Here is a 25,953-nt window from a genome sequence, read left to right as displayed (position 1 = left end):
GACTGGGACAGTCAGGTGGAGTGTGGTTCTGGGACAGGACTGGGACAGTCAGGTGGAGTGTGGTTCTGGGACAGGACTGGGACAGTCAGGTGGGGTGTGGGCACTGGGAAAGGACTGGGACAGTCAGGTGGGGTGTGGTCTGGGACAGGACTGGGACAGTCAGGTGGGGTGTGGTCTGGGACAGGACTGGGACAGTCAGGTGGGGTGTGGTCTGGGACAGGACTGGGACAGTCAGGTGGGGTATGGTCTGGGACAGGACTGGGACAGTCAGGTGGGGTGTGGTCTGGGACAGGACTGGGACAGTCAGGTGGGGTGTGGTCTGGGACAGGACTGGGACAGTCAGGTGGAGTGTGGTTCTGGGACAGGACTGGGACAGTCAGGTGGGGTGTGGGCACTGGGAAAGGACTGGGACAGTCAGGTGGGGTGTGGTCTGGGACAGGACTGGGACAGTCAGGTGGGGTATGGTCTGGGACAGGACTGGGACAGTCAGGTGGGGTGTGGTCTGGGACAGGACTGGGACAGTCAGGTGGGGTGTGGTCTGGGACAGGACTGGGACAGTCAGGTGGGGTATGGTCTGGGACAGGACTGGGACAGTCAGGTGGGGTGTGGTCTGGGACAGGACTGGGACAGTCAGGTGGGGTGTGGTCTGGGACAGGACTGGGACAGTCAGGTGGGGTGTGGTCTGGGACAGGACTGGGACAGGACTGGGACAGTCAGGTGGCGTGTGGGCACTGGCCGCAGGAGTCATCTGGTAGCAACCTGATCGACAAAACAACCAGGAGAACTTTGGGCAGAAACAGCGACGAGTCATTTGGGCCAGGTAGATCTGAGGTGTACCCCCAGCGCTCATGTCCTCCTAAGGTCAAACAGGACACCAGGAAAGTTTAAGAGAACATTCTGAGAATTCACAAAGATACCTATTCATACTATTTCCCCAGCGTAATAACAAGAAGGTGCCCTCCCCAGGGTTTTGCAGTACCCAGACTAAGCATAATAGATAACTGCAATGTTAAAACAAGGGATTGAGACGCTCCTAGACCAGATCGCACTTAATCGTAGAGCTTGCAGTAGTGATGACTTTTAGACACTTAAATGTTGAGACTAGATCTGCGTCTCTCAATTTAAACGGCAGATCATTCCACAGTAATGGAGCTCTGTGGGGAAAAACTCCTGCCTCCAGCTGTTTGTTTAGAAATTCTCAGTACAATCAGGAGGCCTGCATCGTGTGATCGCTGTAGCACCACTGTGTGGAAGTTTTTATGGCATTACATAAGCGTGTGTTGTGCTTGGTCCTTTCCTTCCAGGTTCCAGAATAAAAATATACGGAAACAAATGCAATAGGTTTTTACTTGCTTTGCTGTTTCGAACCCTTCACAAGATTCAGAAATAAGAAAGACAGGAGGCTCAGATTTTCAAAACGAAAAATGTATAGTCCTTGATTTAATCTTTAATGTAGAAAGGAAATAAGGAGAAAAGTAGATAACTCAGATTTTTTAAAAAGAACGTTTGATTTACGGAACGGAGAAAATGGGATCCCTGATGAAATATTGTAGTGAGGATGCTCTTTATTCAGGACCTCAGTTCTTTCTCAGTCGCTCCCAGTTTATTATTTCACACCACACACAAAAAGATGAACACAATGTCAAAGGATATATTTATAACCCAAAAGCAAGGTGAGCACGGGATGCTTCCTGGCACAACTTAACACTGAAGGACTGCTGGTGATATTCACTCATCTATTTCATGCCTTTATATTTAAATCCATCTATTTAATAAATTATAAGGTAGTCATCAAACACTACTCATCAACCTGTGATCAAAGCAATATTGTTTGCACACACACACACCCACACACACACTCACAACTACACACAAACACACACACACAGACATACATGCCAACATACTATCACAGGTTTTTAGTGAAATAGATGAATTTTTTTTTTTAAATATGTGACATGCACATAAAAATGGTCATTTCTCCATGTACAGAACAACATTTTCTTCAGGTGTTGGAAGAAAGCCATGTGATTGGCTGCCTCAAATTGCATTTCAACCAGGAAGAAGGCAGAGCTTGCATAGTGAAGTAAGAACATTAGAGACCTAAATCCTAACTTTAACCCTTACCTAACCCAAACCTTAACCCTAAACCTTAAACCTTATCTAACACTTAACCTCTTCTTTCAGGGCATATAAAAAAAGATGTCCTGTACCCAAATGTCTTCCTTTAATGCAGATCTAAAGAAATCGCTGTCATGTACCTTTTTCGTGTGCATGTCACACATTTCTAATGAGCAGTTTGTGTCTGACTCACAAAAACCTGTGATAGTCTGTCTTAGCAGCTCACAGACACACACACACACACACAGGCACACACACACTCCTCATCCTCAACCTTCCTCTGCCACTCCATTACGTGAATAACCTAGCAATTATGGCCGAGGATGACACATGAGAGACATGAGAGACGTTCTGAAGGCCATGCGGCCCTTTGTGTTGTAGAAGCATTTCCCTTCAGCTGCCTTGGGTGCTTGTCTCCTCCAAACAAGCTGTTAGTTCTTTCTGCAGGTCATAGGCATATTTTAGTGCTATCCACAGCAAATGCTTTTGTTTGCCGAGGAGGCTTGAAGCTTGAAAAGCACAGCGTCCATTTAACTAGATGAGTAAGACATGGTTGTAGAAACGGTGACAGAGACACACGCCGACTGTCACGTGCACACACGCCACATACACCCATACAAACAAGCAACAAACACACACTCGCATACAAACACACACACACACACACACACACACTCCATTGAACTGTCACACTCACCTCCCTCTCCAACGGCAGTCACTAAAAGACAATCGCAATCTGACAGTGAAATGGCCAAAATACTATTGAAGAGCAAAACCCACATGCTCTCATCACACACTTAACGGTGCATGGTAACCTCTCTATAACCTGCGATCTTTCCTCAGATTTGGGCCATTTCAGACAGGTGTTGTATTTCGTACTGTGTTAAATTAACAAAACTCTTGATAGCTCCTAGTTTTGAGTAAGTCAAAGCTTCTGCACTCTGTAGGCTTGCAGCGTGTTGCTTTAGGGTTGGTTAAGCATGTAGGTTCGACTGATTCAGAGGATCTGATTAAAAGCATGGACCAAAAACAGTCAGTGCACTGTTGCTTTGGACAGGTGTGTATGTGTCTGCGTCGCTCGCTTCCCTTTTATGATATTTCTTCATTATTTCTCAAGAAGACTAGACAGGCAATGTAAGAGTCTATTCTATTCCCTTCCACTGACAAACCATCAGCAGTCAACAGGTTCATGCTATCTTGCTGATTGCATTCCAAGGCTGTCACATATCCCATCTCATTTTCTCTTATCCCGGTAAAGTATTATATCGGCATTGGGATTCCAGACTACTGCGCTACGCAGACAAATATTGTAGTAGCAAATATTGTGGCCCCATCATGCCCTAGCTATGTCATGGAAATGTGTTGTATGTGTTCTCCAATTTCACACTGATACAGAAACGCGCACACACACACACAAACAATGATGTGCAGAAACACATGCACACAAATGCGCTCACAAACACAATCATGAAATACACTGAACACTGGGTGATTAAATTACTGAGGCATATCTGATATGGAAGGTTGATTTCCTCTGTCAGTTTCCAAAGTATTGAAATATACCCTACCTCAATGACTGCACTGCAGCACCAGATCAGTAGATGAAATCTGACAGAAAACAATTGTTTTAATACAGAAGTAAGTTCACATATACCACACTAGAGCTTTATAGGAAACAGAATACAGTGTAGAATGCCCTTTAAGTCAGTCAGAAATAAGCATTTAACAATGCCACGTGTAAGCACAGGTGTCCGATTAGCACAAAGATTTACATGGCTCTTAGCAATTTGTCACATTTCTAATGTTCTATATATTTTGGTTTCAGATTTCCAAGCAAAACCTAACATTAGATAAGGAGGACCTGAGTGAATAATTAAAACAATACTTTTATATTTATTGTGTTAATTTAAAGAACAAAGTCATGCAAAACCCATGATTGCCCTCTGAGACACAATAACTAGCTCTGCACTATAAATGCGACCCAAAGCATCATTTAGTTTTTTAGTCTCTCACATTCTCACTGGTCTTTAACTGTTTTTGAGCATGAACTGCTTGTTTCCTACCCTCCCACAGCATATCATAAAGGTTTGGGTCAGGGAATTGACTAAACCATCCCAAAATGTTGCTTGATTTGGTTTTCAGCCATTCTGATGTTGAGTTGGGCCATGTAGAACCGTTCTGACGTTGCTGCGTGACCTAGTTGCACTTCAGATTCTGCTTACGGGTGGATCGCCTGATCGAATTCTCTGATATGGAACAGAAGTTCTGTTTCCTTCAAAGATGGCGAGTCTTTTTGGTTCCTATGCAGTGTAGCCTCCCCAAAACATTTGAACTACTATGACTGACCTTTGAGTTGGGGAATGTCAATACTGTAGAATGCAGTGTTTAGATTTGACAAGACTTAACTGGACTCACACTGTACAAAAAAATATTCTCAAGTTTGTCAAAACGTACCAGGAAGCATCTGTCCAGATTCATAAACTCAACTCAAAAAAACAATTATGGACAGAGTGAAAAGTAGAACACTGCAGATTTCCATTTTAAAACACACCTGAAAACTCCAAACAAAAGTTGGGAAATAAATTGAAACAACGTAAAACATTTGCGTCTGTCTGTATTTTTTGGAAACGCAAGTACATTAACTACACTAGTTAAACGCACATACTTTAACAGATAACAGATAGCACATCAAAGCAGTAGCAGAATGTGATCTAGCTTTCGTTTTGGTTATTCTTTGGCTAACGTAGATGTCATGCCAAGATGCAAGACCCCCAACTTTTTGGCTTCTGCAACCTCCAAAAATGAAAGAATCATCACCTGTGACTTCAGTAGCCTTTGCACATATCCAAAAATGTTTGTGAGTGTAATAAAACAAATAAACCATCCATGTGACTTTCTGTGTGTGTGTGTGGGTGGGTGGGGGGTTGCCATTATCCCGGTTTGCCATTGATTTCTTAGTGATCCGATGCTCCGGAGTGCTTCGAAACCATTCCCTGGTGGGAACACTCAGTGTTAGGGACAGCAAATTGGATGAGACAGATTAATCTCTTGTGAAGAAGAAGTATGTTTACCTGTAATAAAAGCCTCTCTTTTCGTCCGCGCGCACACACGCCACACACAAAGTGAGACACACAAACCCACACACGCAGCTCGCTTCTAAGATTCACCCGTAAAGTGCGAATCTTCTGGATCGACTCATGGGTGCCTGGGGTCGTCGGCCAGGGAAAGGCATTTAGAAGCGTAAATGCTACCGCCAGAGAGAGACACAACCCCCTCCTAACCCTCAAGCTGCACCTTGGCTCACAGATATTTTAAAGACGACATTCTCACAGGAGCTGGGCCTGAACATAAAAAAGTTCACGTCCTTGAGAGAGCGTACGTTAACAGTAAAGTGTACTGGAACAAGAGATAGATGTTTTTTAAGACCTCACACCCACGCAGATTTACAGACGGAACACAAACCCAAGCATATACCACAACACACACACACACAGGTCTTCTCCCGCGCTGTGCTGTACAATACAAGGCTTTTCCATGTTTTTGACAAGAGCTCTCTGTTTTGGTAAACCTTTGACATGCAACTAAGGCATAGAATAAAACTCTTTTACGTGTGTTCATTGAGGATTTATAAATGTTTCCAAACCTGTGCTAAACTAAGCCTTTAGGCTTTATACTGGTAGATGTTCAGCAAACACAACCACTGCTTCACCTTACGTGGGCTGTAGTTTTGCAATTAAGTAAATGAATGCTAATAGAAGTTGAGAGAGATATTTTGTCTTTTTGGCCAGTTACTTGAGTCATTGAATAAACGTTTACGCTGTATTTTATTAACATGACACTTTGGGGATTCTTTTTAATTTTTTTTCATAAAGTGCTTGGTAAGTCTTGGAAGACAACAACATCTCAGAACCTAGCTTAGCTTAATTAATCAAACCTTCTAGTGAGGTGAAGATGAGGAGGACTTTCAGAATGAAAACGCACACCCCGTTAAGAGCCATGTCTGTCAAGCTGAGAGGTATAGTAGACAGTCCAGATTGGATGGAGAGGGGGTGAGAAAATGTGCTTTTGAAGGTAACAATCTTAAGTGTTCTTTCTTCATCATCCTCCCGGTGACAGCTGCAATGGAAGAAATTGCGCATAACAGTAGCAGAATCAATTCCCTCAGAATTATTGTTCAGGCAAGTAAAGACGCCAGCGTGCGAGACAATGATTCCATGTGAAACCCTCCGCTCCGATAAGATAGATCGACGACGTCAGCCCCCCCATATGCCAACCAGTTCGCTGGTAAAGTTTTATGTATCGCACACAGGGCATACACGGTGCCAGTACCTTCTACACCCTTCCAGAATAGGGAGGGGGGGGGGGTGGTGCGGGGAGACAAATGACGATAACACGTGGGTCATTACCCAAATAACCGAGACAGTTGTCGCCCGTGAGGGAACGACGCTCTAAGCCAGTGACTCACAATGAGGAATTCCACAAGGTCAGATGACGTTGTGTCAGCCACGTGCTCGTTATGGAACGCGCATGAGGAACGTGTCAATGCAGGGCTGCGTCGGATGAGCGCCCTGCAGTCAGCGTGGGCCTGGGAAACCGCCTGGAGACCTCGGCTCTTCTCCTGCGATGCCTTTAGAAGAGAGCCCTGGTGGATCGGAGAAAAAGCAACTGAGGATGGGACTTGGCATTCTTAGCATTCTATGTGGAATAAACAGGTAAGGGAATGTTCTTTGAAGGGGTTCCAGTCACAAGGTGGTAACACTGCAGTCCAAGCAGGCTGTTCTTCAGGCTTAGAGAAACCCAAGGGAGACATCGCATATCTTCACATATCTCTACAAAACCCAGACATATCCTGGGAAGGCAGCTAGACAGCATTCGTCTGGACTACATGTCATCATGCATGAAATGTCACTGTTGGTTTCAAACAGAGATCTGGAGGGGGGGGGGGGGCGGGTCTTAGGGGTTAACCTAAGAATCGTAATAATGAGTGTCCAATTGGCATACTGATGGCTTTTAACTGTCAATCACAAGTCACAACTGAAGAAGGGATGAATCCGCCCAAATACATCACTGTCCTTTAAAGCGCAACAAATCATCCATCAACATCTGTCAGCAAATGTATTTATTTCCCAAGATATAGAAAGTTTACCAGGCCTTCATGAATACATGCTTTAAATGTTTTTGTTTTCTCCCCACCAGTCGCCACTTTGGTTTTGTTTCAAAAACGATTTGCATTAGGATGCAGTGACAGCCGTGAAAGTGATGCAGGCCAGGATTGATTCATTCAAACTGACAGTCTCACACCCACACACAAAGACACACACGCCCACACACGCCCCACGCACGCACACACACACACGCACACACACACACATGCAGGATTGATTCATTTAGGATGCCAGGAAGCTGCTATCCCTGTCTTAAACTTTAATCAACACCTCCACTAAGCGTGGCTGTGGTGCCTCCAACATCCACTCATTCAGCCTTTTCAATTTCCATGCTCGTCCATTGATTCTGTTGTGCTGCTCGCTCGCGTCTCTGTGTGTGTGTGTGTATCTGTGTGTTTGCGCGCGCGTTGCTTTTGTGCGTGTGAGTGCGCGCTCACTTAAATGTTTGCATGTGTGTGCGCGTGTGTGAATGTGAGACAGATAGATTTCCACAAGAACCAGGAAAAACAACAAGCTGCTCGACGACCAGTTTACACACTCGCTCCCCTCCCCCACTCTCTCCCTCTCTTTCCCCCTTTTCACTCTCTCTCTCTCCCCCCTCTGTCTCCCTCTCATGAGAAGAATAGCGACAATTACACAGAAGGCCGGTAGTCATATGGAAGCAACAGCCACAAACAAAAAGTGAGATTGAATTGGCCCTTATTTTCAATCTGTCATCGTAATTAGGTTTTGTGTGGAAAAATTAACACACACACTTAAACACACACACGCACACAAGGATACAAGAAGCATAACCAAACAGACACAAACAAACGGCAAGACTTTGAGTGAAGCTGTGAATTCATATCAAACTAGGAGCAGGGGAAGAAGAGGAATGATAGAAGAAATGAAATTAAAAGATGACTTAGACACGCCAGGCTTTGAGACATACTGGGCTTTGGATCTTAACGCTGCCCACCCAACACACACACACACACACACACACCATCCTCACAACAGATAATTTGCCCTCCAGGTCTTTGAGAAATTAGACAGGGTCCACATAATGGATGTAATGTTGCAAAGCAGTATGTGGGCGGCACCGGCTGCTAGCTGGGTCTCACCGTCCTCCACAGCACAGACAGATACTGCGCGGATTTAACACAACACAGGGAGCGGTGCTATAGTAGTACGCTAATTATCAAATGGCTCTGCGGTAATGCAGGCAGGGGAATGTGTGTGTGTGTGTGTGTGCGCGCGCTTATGTCTTTGTCTCTGTGTGTCTCAAATTTCTCATGCATAGCTTTAATGATATGGAAATATATAAATAAAGATTATAAACAACTCACTGAAAGGTAAATCATAATTGAGAATTAAATGCGATTCTACCAGACAGTATAAGAGCTTGTGTTTAGTTATGGCTATTGTGGGCTTTCACTTCTCACTGGGGATGCATCAGTAAGAATTCTGGTCTGATACCGATTGCCGAAATTCATATACCACATTCTGCTAATGTTAGCATGTTAGCTAACTGCGTCAATACCCAATCTAACATGAACGTTCTCTTGACACTACCACCTCTGTAACCAGCATTAGCCCTGACTTTGCAGTGGTCTCCCACCAAGGTTGGACCTCGAGATCCCTTTCTTTCCCCAAACCCTTCAAAATATATCTCCAGCTATTAGATTATGCCTCCTACGTCAGTAGACCGATGGCTGTCTAACTTTAACGATACATGTTCAGTAATGGAAAAGAGAGAAATGGAAAAATTTAAACTACAAAATCACAATCGTGTCAGCACAATTAACTGACAGCGCTAAATAGCCTACTGATCATTGTTCAACAACAAGGACTGCGGTGCTGGGGGAGGATTAGGAGAAGAAACTCCACGATTACTGCCGGACCCAGACAGTGATGTCTCGCAATGTTCATTTTTACACCCGATTTTTCATTCTGTGTAGTTACAGACATTTTTGACTAAAATGATTTTGACTAGGTATTGTTAAAATGATGAAAACAGTGAGCCATTTTAGTCAACAAATGCCTTTATGTTTTAGTCCAATCACAGATATTGCCTCATTAACCTATAGTAGCCCAAACATATCACCATGTCAAATAAGAGTAATGGGACATATCACAATGTCTCACTTACAATGTCGATACTGCCTGCAATTAGGCCTATTTATTACAATTTGAAGCGCAACGTTGTGCACAGTATGGGAGCGTGAAATTTCCAAAATGTAATTAGCCAGTGGAAAATGCGTATTGCACATGCGTTATTGTTCGAGTAGTATAATTGAAATGGATGTAAATATCAATTTGAAATGTAGGAACGGGGGAGAAAAAGATTCAAAACCATTTCTATAGTTAACCCATTAGGGTATACCCACGACTCCAGGGACCACACCACGGTATTTGCCTGTGCGTATTGGGATGATACGCTTTCAGATGTCTTTTGGTCCCTGAAGCAAATAACTGGATCTGAATCACTAATACGTGGACACGTTTATGATGCATATCCACCTATCATGTTCAGTTTGAACATGGTACGTCACGCAGTTGTTGATATATTCCGAAATATTTTGGCACATATAAGTGCAAGGTAATTTTATTTCAATGTTGGTTAGTGCGCAGTTAACACATGCAATTGTCTAAAAATCCAAATTTCATAAATCATTTTGTATTTTGATATACAGTGGTAGGACCAATTTAGCTTTCCCACAAAAAAGATAAAAACAAAGAAAGCACCCCCCCCACCCCCCCAAAAAACACAAAAAAAAAACCACCAAGGCAGGAGTGAAGTGAGATCTCTGTTTGAAACTGACAGCGACATTTCATGCATGATGACATGTAGTCCAGACAAATGCTGTCTGTCCGGCTTCCCTGCACATCGCCAGAATTTGTCTGGGTTTCGTAGAGATGTGGGTAGATATGTGATGTCTCCCTTGGGCTTTTCTAGCCCTGTAGACCAAAAGATCATTCGAGATTAAAATGAACGTGGCTTTGGTGTTACTCTGCATAGAAGCAGTCTATATAAATTTTACCCAAGAAATTTGAATAATTGTGTTTGATGTATTTTATGCATTGCTTAGTTTGTAACCATAAGCTGCTAAAGTGTTTTTAATTTTATTTATTTAATTCTTATTGTCATTTAGTTTTTTTATGCAGTACGCCTATTTAGGCGATATTACAATTTTGACCAGCAACTACCTTCTGGTTGTACTAACATGTAACATTTGGACCCAAAAAAATATAAAAAATAAACCAAAGTTGGGTTTCACCAGCATACCGGGTTTTTCCAAACTATGAAAACCATGCGAATTGAGGGTATTTTGGTTCTTGCTTGGGGCTATGTTCAGGGTTAGAATTCGTCTCAGAATTAGGGTTAAGTCTAGGCATAGAGGTTAGGTTGCTGAAGTTAACATTAGGGTTTGGAGAAAAAAATACAATAAATTGTCTGCCCTAAATTTGCTAGTAAAACCAAAATGCGTGTGAGCTTGCGTCTTTGTTTTTCTGTGTGTCTCTGTGTGTGTGCCTCTTTGTGTTCGTGTGGCTTTCATCCGCACGTTTGTGTGTGCTCGATGTGTCTTTGTGTTCGTGTGTGATTGCCTAGGATCCATCTGGGCTGTCTGAGGCATTCCAGCTTCCCATTCCCCCGTTCAGGCAGAGCGTAACCAGGTTGGTACCTAATGAGCCGATGACTGGAAATAACATATGGTGTGTTCTGTATGGTTCACCTAGCTGTGCACGTATGCATACGTGTGTGTTGTGCGCGCCTGTGTGTTTGTCCACCTACCTCGATTGTTAGTGCATGAGAGACTCTGATTTGGGTTCGGGGCAGGGAGCGCAGAGATGTATTTTGTCTAAACATACAAGACATGGTCACTCCAGACATATGCTAGTGTATATATTGTGTATTCTGTATGGTTAAATGCTCCAGTCTTTTGTGGTATTCATACACGCTGTATTTTGTATGATTAATCTTTCTCCAGTCACATGGTACATAGTGTAATGGTCACTCTCAGATGTTGGTATAATTAGTCAGTGAATGAGTTCAGCCGACATCACAACTAGGCGGTAAAAGGGTCGGTTGTTGTGGTAAACTGACCTTCTGGCATCCAACGTGCACATGTCTGTGGAGAAGACATGTGGTAAAACTTTCCAAAGGGTTTGGGGAACTTGTTATTGAGAAACTGAGATATTGTATCAGGACAGGAGGCCTGTCTATCTCACCCTATGGAGTCTCATTATGGTAGTCTTTGTGTGAGTGTGCGTGTGTGTGTGTGTGTGTGTGTGTGTGCGTGTGTGTGGCGGGGGGACGACGACTCACAATCATAATTGTACGTTGACAGTAGTTGACATCCACAGGGGGAAAAAAGCTATGTGTATTTAGCATAGTTGATTTTAATGAACGGGCACACTCAGTGGAACTCAGATTGATGCATATTTACAAAAACATAATTTACTTTCTACCGGGGCTTTTGAAATTCTTTCAAATGGAAGACCATGCTCATTAAATGTGATAAACATGGACTGTGACAATTTTCTTCAAAGTCAGTGGAACAGAAGACACACACAGGCATGCAAGCACGCACACACACACACACACACACACACACACACACACACTAAAAGCCAATTGTAGGCATATTGCACAAGCTATTTCACAAACACAAACATTTGCAGTGTGCACACAAGTGCAGAAACACACACATGCACACACACACATACACACGCAGACACACACGCATAGAGTTTACACACACACACACACACACACACACCTTAGATATCAAATTAAAAAGTTGTTTGTTGTAGTTAAACATTCTATTGTCCATTTTTATTTTGTTGATCTGTGCACTTAAATTGGGAAAATGGTCCTCCTTTCAGGAGTTGAATAAAGCCAAAACAGCTGCCATGCTGATAGGCTTTGGCTTGACTTCTCTACAACTCTGTCAATACGTGCAAGGCATGTCAACTTATAGCAGCACTACATCTATGAAATAACCAATTTGCAATAGGATAATAATTATATAAATACTTAGTGGGTTCAGTGTCTAAACTGTTTCCCCAGACTACTTACAAAACTTAAGTATTTTAGTGAAATAATGAAAGTATGTTAAATCCAAAGTTCTTTTGGAATATTAGTGCATAATTTATATGTTCATTGACTATTAATTGCAGTTACTTGAGTGAGTCTGCTCTTGTTGAAAGGTTAATCATAGCGACAGGCAACAAAAAGAACCCAAAGTTCAAGGGTAAAATAAAATAACCAAAGTTAAATAACTGTATTAAAATAACATTGGTTATAAATATATATATATATATAGATATATATATATATATATATATATATATATATATATATATATATTCATCATGGCTTTGGACATTCAGGGCAGGTCTTCGTCCTCTCCCTCTGTCTGACTCTGAGCACTACAAATTCAACCCTACATCTTGGCCTCTGTCTCTTTCACTTTCTGGTTGTTGTTCTCCAGGTTTCCCCCTGGCCTATTAGTCCTTCCCCCTCCCTCTCTAAACTTCCCATCCACAGCTCATACCATCACCTCCACCTCACCTTAAGTCTTTCACGTTGTCTCCAGTCTTGCCCAGGATGCAAACATTCATTCATTTGTTTACTCATTTCTTTGAGTCAAAATGTTCATCCAGATGTATTGATTGATAGAGGCAGATTGATTCATACTATGTATGGCAGTAAAAACATTTACATTTCTCCTCACCTGGCATTTTCCATTTACAACACAGAAACAGCTCTGTTTATGTAGAAAGTCCCAGTCATTGCCCTAACCATAATCTGGCAAAAAATAAAATAAACATCCAGAGTATGCGGAAATAAGTAATTCAAGTCTCTGTGACTGTTCCTCAGCCTCACAGACACATGGATGGTTGTATGACGTTGAAGGAAACAGTGTCATCCATTTGCTGATGGGGATGTCTCTGTCCATCCCGGACCTCGAAGGCGGCCACTCCAGAAGGGCCTGTCACTTTACGACCCCTTTAATCAAAATCAGCGCCATTGTTTTATGTAGCCAGGGCGACCCCGTCCCTGTGATGGAGATCACTACCCAGCGTCACCACGGGGCCAGCTACGCGCCGCCTCGACGTGGGACGTTCTTAAAAGGCGATCGGACTTGTTTCATCATACCTCAGAAGAAGAGGTCAGAGTGAGTATTAGCTTTGGGCTTCAGAAGTGCTGGCGTGTGTTTGTGTGTTTTCTAAACTAACTATATTATAGGGACAAAACGGTCCACAAACTGTGGTTTAATCAGACAAACGTGACTAATGTTCAATGGTTTGAGTTGCGGTTAGCATTAGGGTCAAGTTAAGTTTAAGAATAAACGATAGGTTATTGAGGTTAAGGTTAGGCTTAGGATTAATTGAACTACAATGTTTTTAAGGACAGTCAACTTTGGTGTTCAATAAATAGCTAAGTAACAGTGTGTGTGTGTGTGTGTGTGTGTGTAAATGTGGGTGTGTGGTTAATTGACTTTGGAGAGGGACCAGACTTCGGCCCCTTTCATCCTTGTCGTGGACACTGAGTTCATTGAAGCAAGGAGCTTACTCTTCCACCTCCCTCTCCCTCCCTCTCCCTCCCACCTTCAGATCTCCCTCACTCCCTCTCCTCTTTCCACTCCTCCCTCCCTAGCACTCTCCATCTCCAGTTTGCCCCCGCTCCCACTCACTTCCTACCACTTTGTCTTAATCTCTCTCTCTCTCGCTCTCCCTTATCTCTCCGTCTTTCCATCTCTATCTCCCTCTCATTCTCCCTCCCTGTCCCGACCTCCCCCTTTCCTTCCCTCCCTCTCTCCCTCGGTTCCCTTCAACTGATCCAATTCTTTCTTCTGTCGGAGCTGCTCAGCGTCAGTGAGGACTGTGATCTTAGGCAGCTTTCCCTCTTCTGCTCTCTGCGTTCTGATTGTCAGTGGACTACGGCTCTCTCCTTAACCTGTGTGCTGCTTTCACGTCTGGAGGCTGGAGCTTGTCTACTGGTAATTTGGAAAACATGGGTTGAATACACGGTAGGACAGGGAGCTACAGTACTGGAAAGGCGAAAGGCTCCACTGCTTTTTTAAACACGTTGTTTGAAAATGCACAGGAACAGCCGGTGAAGCGGCCTTCCCCTTTAAAACACCTGGTTTTAACATGCGTCTGTCATTATGATCTTACATTCTGATTGTACATTTGTTGTACATTTGTTGCCAGGGGTAGACGTTCAAAAGGCTCATTGTGAATTGATTGGGACTAGATTTTTCTGACCCTTCATGTAGGGTCCTGAGAACAACACAAGCAGGAAGGCTGCTAATTATTGCCAGTGATTATCTAAAATCCCTCCAGAAAAAAGATAATGGGGTTCACCAGAAACCAAATAACTATATAAGGATTCAATGCCACAGTCCAAATGAAATTAAATAAACCATATATAAAAGTATTTATTCACAAAGAGATCATTGAGAATAAAAAAATTGGCACAAAACTAAATTAAACATTGCACAGAAAGGCCAAGAACGGTAAAAACAGGGAGTGGGAAGGAGATCCTAAAGGGTGGTTTATTTCGAGATCATTCTTTACTGGGTCACCAACCCACCACCTGTCCTGGACATCACTGTGAATGGTGGAGATTGTGAGGGTATACAAGGTATCACACGCTGAGAAAAACGCAATGTGAACAGTTTGAGACCAGATAGGCGTGCAAGAACACTATATGTTGGTCCCTGAATGTAAATATCTAGGGGGCCCAGCATTCATGATGCTTTCTGAAGATATCTAGGGGGCCCAGCATGCATGATGCTTTCTGAAGTTATCTAGGGGGCCCAGCATGCATGATGCTTTCTGAAGGTGTCTAGGGGGCCCAGCATGCATGATGCTTTCTGAAGATATCTAGGGGGCCCAGCATGCATGATGCTTTCTGAAGATATCTAGGGGGCCCAGCATGCATAATGCTTTCTGAAGATATCTAGGAGGCCCAGCATGCATGATGCTTTCTGAAGGTGTCTAGGGGGCCCAGCATGCATAATGCTGTCTGGAGATATCTAGGGGGCCCAGCATGTAGGATCCTGTCTGGAGATTTCTAGAGGACCCAGCATGCAGGACTTTTACTGGATATAACTAGGGGCCCCAGCATACAGGACCCTATATGTACATAACTAAGGGGCCCAGCATGTACACTACTGTGTTAAAATGTTGGTCCATTAAAATAACATCAAATTGATCCGAAATACAGTGTAGACATTGTCTACATCAAAAATGTCCAGACATACAGAATATCTCGACACACTTTCTAGTCTACTCTAAAACCTGTGTCTGTTTCTAGTGTGAAGTGTGCATAAACTGTGTTTCTAGTGTAAAGTGTGCATAAAGTGTGTCTCTTTCTAGCGTAAAGTGTGCATTGTGTTTCCATTTCCATTATAATTAGTATTTTGTAGCCTATAACACAACTATGATAAAATTGATATAATAATGATCCTATGATACTTAAACAATAAAACATAGAACTAACAGTCATTGTGCGCGTGTGTGTCTGTGTGAAAACAAGTCTGTGTGTGTCTGTGCGTGTGGTTGTGTGTGTGTGTGTGTATGTGTGAGGGTTCCTCCACAGTACCCGCTTTGCTGTGAGGAGAATTTATATCTGTTTTTTTAATCAGATTTTACTTCTCGCTTGAGTTCCTTGAGATGGAAGAGAATTTCGTGTTGTCATGGCTTTACATGTAGTACAGTTCATTTCCTTGCATCTGTTCTAGGCTAAGGGACTGTGACGAGACGCCTGGTTGCATATCTCGTTGGGTAATTATGGGTGTCTGAGCTGTACGTTATATGATTGTGGTGACAATTTGGACTTTGAGTTACAATGATATTTTACATAAAACCAAAATGTTATGCAGCCAGTCTCTCCTCTACTTTTAGCTTAAAGACTGTTGTGTGTACTGTTACTGTTAGGTTCCCTACAGTCAGTTTGTGGGATAAGTGCACGCTCTGTTTTAAGTAAATTAAACTATTCTAGGTCTTTCTTTGCTGCATCTGACCATGCTGCTGGACAGTTAACCTGAGCTGGAATAACACTTGATCTTGGTGTAAAAAGTGTTGTATTTTAGAATCAATCTGACTTACCAGCCCATTGTTAGCCTTAGAAGGGATATGATACCAGCCCATTGTTAGCCTTAGGAGGGGTATGATACCAGCCCATTGTTAGCCTTAGAAGGGGTATGATACCAGCCCATTTTTAGCCTTAGAAGGGATATGATACCAGCCCATTGTTAGCCTTAGAAGGGATTTGATACCAGCCCATTGTTAGCCTTAGAAGGGATATGATACCAGCCCATTGTTAGCCTTAGAAGGGATTTGATACCAGCCCATTGTTAGCCTTAGAAGGGATATGATACCAGCCCATTGTTAGCCTTAGAAGGGGTATGATACCAGCCCATTGTTAGCCTTAGAAGGGGTATGATACCAGCCCATTGTTAGCCTTAGAAGGGATATGATACCAGCCCATTGTTAGTCTTAGAAGGGGTATGATACCAGCCCATTGTTAGTCTTAGAAGGGATTTGATACCAGCCCATTGTTAGTCTTAGAAGGGGTATGATACCAGCCCATTGTTAGCCTTAGAAGGGGTATGATATCAGCCCATTGTTAGTCTTAGAAGGGGTATGATACCAGCCCATTGTTAGTCTTAGAAGGGATTTGATACCAGCCCATTGTTAGCCTTAGAAGGGGTATGATACCAGCCCATTGTTAGCCTTAGAAGGGGTATGATACCAGCCCATTGTTAGTCTTAGAAGGGGTATGATACCAGCCCATTGTTAGCCTTAGAAGGGGTATGATACCAGCCCATTGTTAGCCTTAGAAGTTTGGCCTCCCCTGCTTGCTTAATGGGTGCACCCTCCAGCTGAGGTTTAGTCCTGTCAACTTATTTTTTTCACATTTTTAACGTCTTCCAAACTTGTTCGGTGAGCCTTTATAGCACTTTACATTATTACATCTCCAATGAAGAAATGACAGGTAATGTAGACATATATTTGTTTTTATTTTTCAATTACAAAGGATCAATAACACCTAAGTCTCCATCATGTTACTATGAACAAATGTTTTGACAATAAGTGCAGCATAAGCAGGGAAGAGTTACCCTCTTTACATGTACTTTACATTTACTATGCTGATAGACAGTAATTAACTACTTAAACATGGTATTTGATCATATCCAGTCCTCTCCATTAATTTACTAAATGCAGGACGCAGACTGATTGGACAACAGTCAGAGCCAGAACTAGTTTAACTTATTTTAAGCCTGTGGACATACAGTAGCTTATTTATGCTTTTGGTAAAGGTATGGTGAATCAGGATGGTAGTACAGACTGGTACTGTCCTCAGTAGATTTTCATCAATGCTGTTTTTACCTGAAAGCTTATCATTATCGATGGCCGACAACAGTTTTTCAATCAGGCCTGGCTCTACAGGGGCAAAGCCAAGTGTTTGTGTCTCGATCTTCAATTGCATTTCAGTCCAATAAAACGTCTCGGGAAGTAAGTCTTGGTATAAATAAACCCTAAGGTACTTTTTTTTGTATTTTTTTCAAGAGAGAGTGCAGCAGGCAGGTAGGCAGCGCTAATGCAGCTCAAAGATTATTTGATTGACGGTTCTGGTTGCCTAGAAGTGGACGTTAGGCCCCCGCTTCAGACAAAATAATGTATATTTTGTCTGAGGACATGTCGGTTAAGTGGCGCTTCGAAACTCCAATGTCGGCGTTGAAAAGCCGTTGTGTGCCCTTACATGAATGTAATTAAGCTGCAGGGGTTCTGAGGCCCCAAAGTCCATGTCTGAAAAGGGTAGTAGCCATGCCCAGTCTCTTCTTTATTTTGTTGTTTATCGAAAAGGTTGCTGATTGGATCTTAGGGTGCCGTCGAATTGTATCTTTTTGGCTAGCAAAAAGACAGTCGTTCTGGTCATATATATCAGCTATTATTTAGCCAGCAAGCTAGCTTTGTTTTGGTTTAGGCTATTTGGCTAAGTGTATTGATAACTAACAGTAGACAGGAAATGTCATGGGATCCGAGCCCAATGGTTTGGACCTATTGTTTATTCCCCTTTAAACAATGTAAGTGAAAGCAAAGTTTGCACATTCTCGCTGGAACCACAAGCACAGCCAGCAACAAAAAAAAAATGCATCCCACTTAAAGTTATTCAAATGTATGGCGTTCCTTTGTCAGCAATTCCTATTGTGGTGTTGGCACTGCCACATAGATTAACATTTGATGCATCGACATCAAATTAAAAAAATCTTTCTCCACTCTAAAAAAACACTGTGCTATTCAGTGAAAACAAAGTATGTTTCATCAACTGAAAGCTGCTTGTCCAGCTTTCAGTTGATGTCCAGCTGGGTTTTCACAAAGACTGGGAAGAAAATTTTACCGGGAAAGGAGAATGGAGTCAGAGACATCACCAGAGTAAAGAAGGCTGCAACCATTCCAAAGGTTAAATTACAAACGCTATACGAATGGTTCCCAACCCGAGGTCCTAGGACCAACCACAGGTACTACTGTTGTGTGTGTGTCTGTATACTTTCCAATGGCACAGTACAGCTTTTTATTTTTTTGTTGTTGATGGATGTAGTAAGGGAATGTGATGAATATAATCCATTGATATGAGGTTAACACTCCTCATGAACATTGCGTGTGTACTCTATTGTATGTAATATGTTGGAAGCTGCCCGTTTGGCTACATTTCAGATGTATTCATTTGTTGTAGAGTTCATATCTTCCTGGTGTTTATTTGGGTGTGGTTGTACACGGCTACATTTCCAATATTTTTTTTACACAGTTAAAGAATAAGACCAATCTTTTAAAAAAGATATATATGTGTATCTAAAATCCTGCTAGTTGTTCCACAACATGGATTTAAAATGCCTCCTCAGAATGGTGGCCCAGGAATTGAAACAGTTTTCACCTTTCCCACATTATCTTGCCCAAATTGAAAACAACACTTCTTCTCATTCATTATTAGATCTTTAATAGAATAAAATAATGGTACACTGTTCAATACTGTAATTTCAATTAAGTTTGTCCACTTTGGGCAGGTGTGCGCAAATGAAAAATCACTGAAAATGTGTGTCATACCATAATAAGCGTTTTGTGATGAATGGCTTTAAATGAATGTTGGAGAAGGGCGCCATGGTATATGTTAAGTTACAACAAACAATTGTTTCAGTGAGTTTAATGTGATTCACTTCCTCATACACAGTAGACAAATATGCTTTTTCTCTTCAACAGAAAGACCTTTGGAAATATTCAATATTATGCCTTATATATTACTTAGGCCCTGATATTCTGGTTTGCTGTGTGTCCGACCAGGTTATGATTACTGTAAACTCCTTCCCAGAGACTCCCGTCCAAATTAGTGGAAGGCCTGGTAGACCCTTTTATTCCGCTGTTTATATTCCCTCCGCATGGCTGTTGGATTTACTTTTAAACAACATGGAGTTTTCAGAAAATGTTTTTGATGCGGTTTTGTGACTAGAGTGCAAACTGCTTTCAGTAGCAGCACTGAAGATACACAGCAGATTTGTATGAGAAATTGTGTCTCTAAATCCACAGATTGCATCTCTGTAACTTGTCGCACATACCAGGTTAAGGACTTTGAACAGGTTTTGTCTAAATTACACCAGGTCGATGGCGTGGTAGCCAACCTACTTGTGATGGCTCTGTTCAGTCGTGTCGTTAGTTGGACCGTTTGTGAAGAACAAATGAATATTCAAATGAACCAACCCATATATTTATGCTATCATTTCCAAAATGTCACCAATTACCTCAATATATGATATTTCACATCAGCACTTCCCGTGGCAGCGGCTGACTAGTAAAGGTTTCAAATGTGGTAAATGCATCTGCACCCAGAGAGCCTCCATTTCACTCAGCATTAAGTAATTGCATTGCTGGCTGGAGTATGACTCTGCACATACACTAAAACTCCACCCACATGTCAATTTGTATCCCTTCTGAACCGATGCGGTTCTTTTTAAGGGTTGGAGAAATTCTCAGAGCATTTACTTGCACCTCTGTATGACAGGTAGACCCTCAGAAGACAATTGAGGAGACATCAAGAGTGTCACGCCGAGTCTTGTCGGATAACAAAAGCAGACAGTGGTGACGACAGCATATAGGTATTGACGCAATTCTGCTGTTGAACGGTGGTCCAAGGCAGTTTGGACCTGGGAATCGGGTCATGAGACAGACAAGAGACCTATCATTACCAGGCGTATCTCAACACTAGGGATTGCGCGGCGATCTCGACCAGATGATGAAAACCACGTTGGTGCCAGGGCGGTAAACGCGGCTGGGCGTGCTGCACACGGCTGAAAGTGGACGCGGTGGATTGTTGAGAAGCAGTCGTTGTTTCAATTGGATATATTTGGCCTAACCCCCGCGTTTCCCTTTCGCTGTTTTCGTATACAGTAGTGTGGCCAGCTGACTAGGGGTTCACTGTCAGCCTCACACTGGTGCAATTGAAAAGGGATAAAGATCTCCATTTGCACTCAGGTCAGGTCAGGTCAGGTGCCCCCCCCCCGGCCTCACTCCCAGAACAGGGCGGTGATGATCCCCCACGAGCCACTGGGGTTGCTGTTGACATTTGAGCTAAATGAAGTGTTTAATACAACAGTCCCTTGTCTAACAAGGGGCCTCTCCTTTTCTCTGCCCCTACTTAGTTACGTGGGCTTTCAGACTAGAGGTTCGCTAGTAAGAGGTCGTCGGCCCGACAGAACGGAACAGGGGATGCGAGTCACCTGATGGGATTTAACCGTTGACACGAGAGGACCTAACTCACTCAAAGACCCCGGGGTAAACGGCGATCCGGTAAATGTCACGACGATAGTGCGGAATGCAGAAAAGGGAACACAGACACAGCGCGGGCGCCACACGCCGTCACTCTCGTGCCCCTGGAACAACAAAGACTGAGGTGTTGGGAAGACGGTCTTCTGTGCGCAGCTTATCATCAGTCCGCAAAACTAATCCCAGAGGGAAGTGCACTCGTCACTCGGTTGTAGTCAGTGAACCAACTCCATTAAATCACGGCCTGAGGATGTGACCTTGACCCCACCGTTTGCACTCAAACCAACAGCCAGTGTCAGGGGATCAAGCATTTAATCCCCTTTTGGTAAGGGCTTGTTACGTCTTGATAATCATCGGAGAACCAGCCTTTGTGTGAACTCAAAGGGGACGAGCCCAGATATGGTTTCCCATTATTCTCCACCATGTTTGTTATGATTGGAATATGAATTCACATTCATTAAACTGTTAATGGATTCTTACAGTATGAACTGCTCTAATTATTTTTTAGATAGAGAGAGCGAGGGAAAGAGAGAGTCATAGAGAGAGAGGAAGAGAGAAAGCGAGAAGTTATTCCTGGCGACCTATAGGGTTCGACGGGGTCAAAGGTCAGAGTCTGGGTAAACAACAGAATTACTTTGTTTTGCTTCATTAGATTTGTTTCACAGAAGTAATACATATTGATCTACATTCCTATGAAGGTGCTAGATTTAGCCAGGCAGTATGTTATTCTTATCTAAAATAAAAAACAGTAATCTTGAAAGAGCGGAATAAGCATCTGCTTCTCAAAACTACTAGAAGGAATAGGCTCTTGCTCTTCAAACTGCATGAGTTGAAAACAGTCCCACACTATAGAAGACTATTTCTCTCCTTTAAAGTGTTTCGCTGCCTCCCAAACCTTCTTTAGGCGACAGTCTGCTGTAGTGCATTGCACACTATTGATCATAAGTGCGATAAAAATACAGAGGATAAAAATACATGTTCTACCTAAGTTGGGTTTTGAATACTGGAAACCTGACGAGGAACTGGCAATGCAACATTAAATGACAACAGTTCAAGGCCTTTACGTTGCGAGGCCATGCGTCAGACGTGCATCTTAGGACATGATTCAGCGCCGATAATGCATCGCAATGGACACAAACCGTCACAGATCTAAAATGTCATCAATGAATAATACATTTGATTCATGCATTTCGAATTTCAGAGTGAGAGAGACAGAGAGAGAAAGACTGCACAAGGTGGGGCTCGTGTGATGTGTTCTCCATGATTGCATAATCATTTCAAAGCGTTGAGACAGAGCAAACCTTTCTCTGTAAGAAGTCCATACTCACCTGCAGGTCTTTGCAGCGCGTCAAATATATCAAAGCCAGAGAGTAGATCCCGAAGTCTTTGACTGCAAAAAGGAAGAAAGATGATGGAGGAGACAAAGTCATATGTGACGGATACACATACCCTCACTTGTATACAGAAAACAGGAACACGAATAAGATATAGAATACATTCAAAGTTGGACAGAATCTAGTCAATCTATCTCACATGCCAGTAGGAAGAAAAATGGCCCTTCGTTTTGTTTACCGCTTGTTTTTTTTCTTGTTTTTTGTGCACTTTTTAGCTTGACACATTTACAAATAAAGACAAATGTAATTTTTTTTTAATGTGAAACAAGATGAGATACTCAGCAGACGCGTGCCGTGTTCTAGTATGGTGTAAGTTATGGAGAGTGAGTCAAGGCCGCCCTGAGTGGGTAATATCACACACAGGAACCTTTGGGGCACAACCTTACTGTGGGAATTATTGAGTGGTTATAGCAGCGATGCATGCGGAGCTTGTGCTCGGGCGCGCGCGCTTTCTGAAGGATTGGATGCAGGGGTGCTGACGGGGACGGGATTTGACAGCATGAAAGCAGCACACTGGGAAATTTGATGGCAAAAGGGAAAAAGTAGGATCGGGTTGTGGGGATGCGACGGCTTTTTTCGTCGGGGCGCCGGAGCAGAGACGAACCTGAATTTGTCACCGTTTACTGAAGGAGCTATTGACTTCCTGTCATGACCATAATATGCTGACAGTCGCTTGAATGCAATATAGTGAAGTTGACAGAGCTTGGTGTGGTTGACAAATTAATGGAGAGATGTTAAGGAGGTGGAAAGCATGGTTATTTAATGCGCAGGGACTAGATGTGCGCGACCTTTTAAAGACAAGACCTAGTTATAAATAAAACAAAAGACTGCATTTTTGCCATTTAGACTGTAACTCTGTGTGTTGGACTTACAGAACCAGTCAAACATTTGGACACACTTCTCTTGGGTAGGTTCATGCGTCCAAACGTTTGACTGGTACTGAATGTCTTCGCTTGCTTTCCTATGAAATACATGTATTGACAGGAAGTTACATAAGACAACCATTTACATTTAAATAAATTCCTATTGAGCCGGCAGCCGTGGCGTTTCATGGCCATGCTCAGCCAAGTGATCCCCACAGAACCGAGACACAAGAAAATGCCCCCGTTCTGCTACCATCCAAAAAGAGGGGATTCTGTGTGGTGATAATAGGCTATGTTTGTTTTGCACTTTTGAAATTGAAATAAAGTCAAGCAGAAAGCTAGTCAGTAGAGCGCAGTGCTCAGTTCTCGTAATAAGCCTTTCTCTTGGATTCAGCGTATACCTTTTCTCTTGATCACATGCCCAACACATACTATTATAACAAACCCAGTCAACCTAACCAACACCCGTCTTGGCTGCTGACAGACAGAGGAAGAGAATGGAAATGAGAAACTGAAATCTACACAGCAGACACCTGCATGGTGCTTCTGTGATCTACTATAGTGTGTCATCAATCAGGAAAATCTGGTTATTGAGATTAAATACATTCCCTTTTCCATTTAGGTTCATATTCTTTTTATGTTTATTTATAAACGTTATTTTGAGAAAGATTAAGTGATTACTTGACTATAATGGCACCTTGCCCAAGTACAACCTGAATGATCTGAATCTTATTTTCTACATGATGCGTTACTTTTGACCACAGCCAAACAGACACCCAGTGGTTACTGGTCAAATGTAGTACACTTTAAACAGGAATAGCATGGTATTTGGCCTGTCACATGCTGAAACCTTTGTCTACACAAGTGAAATACAATGACATGTTGAGTCCTTGAATGTGCATTGTGATTATTTTGGAGGAAATTATCTGCAGTTAAAGTAGTTCGAAGCATGATGGTGAAAACAGAGCAGTTCTTCCTAATCTCTTGCCAAATGTATCACCACATTAGAGACATTTATTTCCCCTCAGATCATATACAGAAATCTAATCAAACATTGATGAACTGACCTAAATGTTAGACGAAATGTCGTAGTGGGCAATCACAGCAGCAGGATTTGTGATTCCTTGCAATGAGAGAAGGGCAACCAGTGGAGAACAAACAACATAGTAAATATCATCAGTATTAATCTGTTTTCGTTTGACATTCATACTATTTGTACATTGTTAAAACACTTTATAGCTAATACTGAAATGTTTCTTAATCCGTTTGAAACATTTCTGTGAGTAAAGTCTACTTACAGTACATTATTGTTTATTAATATTTGTTTTATAATTAAATTCAAAATTTTCCACAGATGTTACCCAAACCAATAACATCCCTATTAAACTGAGAGACAGAAATAAAGGAGAGCGAGTCGGAGAGAGATGTCACAGAGATGGAGAGACAGAGATGATAGAGGGATGAAAGAGAGGGCAGAAGAGAGAGAAAGGGAAAGTATGCACCAGTCTTGGGACTGGTGCAACTGTGTCCCCTAACGCACCTCTGTCCGTCCCCATTGTCTACTGGTGCTGCCCGTTTTCTTTCACGTGTATTTTCTCCAGCAGGGGGTCCAGTGCCCGGGAAGTTACCGAAAGGTCACTAGTTTGAATCTCCGAGCTGACACGGACACTCTCAGTCACTGCATGTGGACCTGAAGCCATGGACCACGCTCCAGGACCACCTGGCCTGCCTGACGCCCGGCCATCCCAGTACACCGTCCAGCTGATCTTTTGGTTGATACGTGGTCTTGGCTTCTAACCTCTGCCTGTGAAAAGCCAACTGACATTTCCATCTTCTCCAGACGCGTTGACTTTGCGCCATCTATGACCCAGTTGACTATTTTTGAAAGCACGGCATTAAAAGCCAACTGACATTCACATTTACTCCTCAGAAGTAAAATGTTTTCGATCCGCTGATCATGTGACCTATTTGAACATCTTAATTAATAATCAGGGATTATTTACTATTTCTCGGTCTCCGCCATTGCCAGAAGAGGACTGGCCACTGTTGATTTCTTTTTGGGGTCTTAAGTTAGGTATCTGTAGACCTGGACATCCCGTCAACAAAACAGCTAAATCTTTTGATTGCACTCAGAGAACCATCTTGGCAGAGCTATAACAAATGTGGTTGAAAACACCTTTTGAAAGTGAACCATTTACCTTGACATCTTGATAGGTAAGAAACGATCCAATCCCTGATGACTTCAATTTGACATCACGTGAACAACTGCAATGTAAGTACCCGTCAGTTTATGTCAACTGGCAGCAGTATAAGCACCTGTACGATGACCTAACTGCTGATTTAATAAAAGATCTCAAATTAATATTTTGGATTGATTCTGGGTTATTATGTTTTATTCATTGGTCTATGAGATCTGAGGCAAATAATGTGTGTGGCTCTACTGTGGTCGTACTTTTAGTAGGAGATGAGGAATAGGGGCAATAATAAACAACATGATAATTTCCACTACTATAACTGTAGTCCATCACCTCCGATACATACTGAATAAAGATACTGAAACAATGGACTATGAGCAGGAATCCATGATTGAGTTTT

The 25,953-nt window shown here is 42.6% G+C and overlaps 1 long non-coding RNA gene across 1 annotated transcript; it reads left to right on the top strand.

Annotated features, from left to right (window-relative positions):
• The first annotated feature begins 6,640 nt into the window (after positions 1-6,640).
• Positions 6,641-25,678, top strand: LOC109616127. The gene is made up of 3 exons (XR_002197192.2): positions 6,641-6,833; positions 10,879-10,943; positions 24,963-25,678. It is a non-coding gene; the product is annotated as an uncharacterized LOC109616127 (long non-coding RNA).
• The last annotated feature ends 275 nt before the right edge of the window (positions 25,679-25,953 follow it).

This window comes from Esox lucius, chromosome 9, assembly GCF_011004845.1.
Source record: "Esox lucius isolate fEsoLuc1 chromosome 9, fEsoLuc1.pri, whole genome shotgun sequence".
NCBI lineage: Eukaryota > Metazoa > Chordata > Actinopteri > Esociformes > Esocidae > Esox > Esox lucius.
The sequence above is the reverse complement of the archived record's forward strand: the minus strand, read 5'-3'. Positions and strand labels throughout refer to the sequence as shown.